At 41.5% G+C, this 3,524-nt stretch overlaps 1 non-coding gene across 1 annotated transcript; it reads left to right on the top strand.

The window, feature by feature from the left end:
• The first annotated feature begins 2,941 nt into the window (after nucleotides 1-2,941).
• Nucleotides 2,942-3,048, top strand: LOC141670099 (small nucleolar RNA R71). The gene has a single exon (XR_012554346.1). It is a non-coding gene; the product is annotated as a small nucleolar RNA R71 (small nucleolar RNA).
• Nucleotides 3,049-3,524: the final 476 nt, after the last annotated feature.

Here is a 3,524-nt window from a genome sequence, read left to right as displayed (position 1 = left end):
TTCGAGTCCTGCTTTGAGATGGGATAACGAATTGTAGCGTGATCCGTGAAAACTCTCACCTTAGTCCCAAGTAGATAAGATCGAAACTTCTCAAAACCATGGACAATATCCAATAGTTCTTTCTCCGTAGTAGTGTAATTCAGTTGAGCACCATTTAGGGTCTTGCTAGTGTAGTAAACCACATGAAATATGTTGTTCTTCCTCTGCCCAAGAACTGCTCCAACTGTATAATCACTTGCATTGTACATCATCTCAAAAGGTTCATTCCAATCAGGTGCAGTTATGACATGTGCCGTGATTAAACTCTTCTTTAATGTCTCAAAAGCGGCAAGGCACTCGTCATCAAACTTGAAAGGGACATCTTTCTCTAGAAAACTGCACAATGGCTTTGAAATCTTAGAGAAGTCTTTGATGAAATGCATATGGAAACCCACATGACCAAGAAAACTATGAATTCCCTTAATAGAAATAGGTGGATGAAGATTTTCAATGACTCCCACCTTGGCTTTGTCCACCTCAAGACTCTTACTAGAAACCTTGTGCCCAAGAATAATGCCCTGTCGCACCATAAAGTGACATATCTCCCAATTGAGAACCAAATTGGTCTCAACACACCACTTGAGAACGTGTCCAAGATTTTTCAAGCATTCATCAAAAGAATCGCCAAATACAGAGAAGTCATCCATGAACACCTCCACATTCTGGCCAATCATATCAGAAAAAATGGCCATCATACATCTCTGAAATGTGGCTGGTGCACCACACAGACCAAATGAAACTCGTCTGAAGGTGAAAGTACCAAATGGACAAGTGAAGGTAGTTTTCTCCTGATCTTCTAGAGCGATACAAATCTGATTGTAACCCGAATAACCATCAAGAAGACAGTAGTACTCATGACTAGCCAATCTATCAAGCATCTGGTCAATGAAGGGCAAAGGAAAATGATCCTTCCTAGTGGCCTTGTTCAACTTCCTGTAGTCCATGCAAACTCTCCACCCCCTGACTGTTCTCGTAGGAATAAGCTCATTCTTCTCATTTGCTACAACAGTAATTCCACCTTTCTTTGGCACACATTGAACCGGGCTTACCCATGAACTGTCAGAAATAGGATAGATGATCCATGCATCTAGCCACTTAAGAATTTCCTTCTTCACTACTTCCTTCATGATTGGATTAAGTCTTCTTTATTGCTCAACCATAAGCTTGCTATCTTCCTCTAGCAGAATTTTATGCATGCAATAAGAAGGGCTGATTCCCTTGATATACTATCTGAATTTCCCAATAAGGCTTTTTTTAAGGCATCGGACATTAGCAATTGATCAAGTTTTGAAGTAACCACAGAGTCGACCAACTCCACCTTTAAGCACTCCTCATTTTCCGTAGGAAATTTTAAAGCATTGAACACATTAAAAGTTACATCCTGATCCAACACTCGCATTGTGAGCTCACACTTCTGCACATCTATCAAGATTCGACCAGTCGCCAAGAAAGGTCTTCCCAAGATTATGGGAATTTTCTTATCCTCCTCGAAATCAAGAATGATGAAATCAGCAGGGAAGATGAGTTTATCAACCTTGACCAAGACATCCTCCACATTACCTCGCAAATATGCAATATAACGATCGGCCAACTACAAGGTCATATAAGTCAGTTTCAGATCAGGTAAGTCTAACTGCTTGAAGATTGACAAAGGCATTAGATTGATGCTAGCTCCCAAGTCACATAAGCATCTGTCAAAAGACACTTTTCCAATAGTACATAGAATAGTGAAGCTTCCTAGATCTTTAAGCTTCGAAGGCAACTTCTGTTGAAGCACAACACTGCATTCCTCCGTGAGAGCGACAGTCTCTAAATCATCTAGCTTCACTTTACGGGAGAGAATACCTTTCATAAACTTTGCATAACTAGGCATCTGCTAAAGAGCCTCAGCGAAAGGTATGTTGATATGAAGTTTCTTGAACAACTCCAGAAACTTCTCAAATTGCTTGTCTAGCTTTTTCTTCTATAGCCGCTTAGGAAAAGGTGGTGGAGGATAGATCTGGTTCTCCCCTGTATTACCCTCAGGAGGAGTGTGCTCAATAGTAATCTTCCTTGGTTCCACTTCTACTTCCTGATGCTCTACTTCTTTCTCATCCTCAGCTTCTTTAGTCAACGCTTGAGTTTGTTCGAGATTCGCAACCTTTCCAGACCTCAAGGTGATTGCCTTTACCTGCTCCTTAGCTTCCTTCCTTCCTGGAACTTCAGTGTCTCTAGGTAGTGTACCAGGCTGATGATTTAGCAAGGCATTGGAAATTTTCCCAATTTGATTTCCAAGGTCTTGATAGAAACAGATTGACTCTTGCACATTAGCTTCAACTCCTCCAATACAGATTTTTCATTAGCTTGTTGCAGCTGAAGTTGTTGTCTCGGTGCATATTGTGGTTGCTGAAAACCAGGGGGGTTGTACAGCTTAGCTGGATACTGCTGAGAAGGATGTTGAACCGTATTCTGAGCGTTACTCCAACTGAAATTATGATGATTGCGGTTGTTGGGATGATAAGTAGCTGGCACAGGTTGCTGCGAATGTTGAAAGTTGCTCACGAAAAGTGCTGATTCACTAGAAATTGTGCACTGACCAGTCTCATGAGAACCAGCACAAAGTTCACAGACACTAGCGATTTAATTAACCCTATGATTAGCCAAAGTGTCCACATTCATCATTAAAGCCTTAAGTTGGGCAGCTATAGCAGTTGCTGCATCCAACTCCAGAATTCCTGCTACCTTTACCTGAGTTTGTCTCTGGGAAGGATTCTGGTACTCATTAGCAGCCATCAGTTCAATAAGTTCATAAGCTTCATCGTAGCTTTTAGCACACAAGGCTCCTCCTGATGCTGCATCGAGCATGGGTCTAGAAGTAGCACCCAATCCATTGTAGAAATAGTTAATAATAATCCAATCAGGCATGACATGGTGTGAGTACTTCCTTAGCATCTCCTTATATCGATCCCAAGCCTCACACAGAGATTCTCCAGTTTGTTGAGCAAAGCAAGTAAGAGCATTCCTGATTGCAACAATCTTCGCTATAGGGAAAAATTTAGTGAGAAAATTTTGAGCAAGATCTTCCCAAGTGGTGATAGACCCTGCTCATAGAGAATGTAACCAGCACTTAGCTTTATCCCTCAGAGAGAATGGGAAGAGTCTTAGCTTGATAGCATCTTTAGTCACATCATTGAACTTGAACGTGTCGTAGATCTCGATGAAATCCCTGATGTGCATGTTGGGGTCTTCAGTAGGAGAACCCCCAAATTGAACTGAGTCTTGTATCATCTGAATCGTGCTTGACTTGATCTCAAAAGTGTTAGCCCTGATGGCTGGCCTGATGATGCTTGACTGAATGTCATTGATCTTAGGATGAGAATAGTATATCAAAGCCTTAGGATTTTCTGCTTGATCCCCCATCTCTACTAAAACTAGTTCCTCGACTTTCTCTTCTTCTTCTACCTTCTTTTCGAACCACAACAACTTCTTCCTCGGCTTTATCCAGT

Source organism: Apium graveolens, chromosome 6, assembly GCF_009905375.1.
Source record: "Apium graveolens cultivar Ventura chromosome 6, ASM990537v1, whole genome shotgun sequence".
Lineage (NCBI taxonomy): Eukaryota > Viridiplantae > Streptophyta > Magnoliopsida > Apiales > Apiaceae > Apium > Apium graveolens.
Note: the sequence above shows the minus strand (reverse complement) of the source record. Positions and strands in the feature narration are given on the sequence as shown.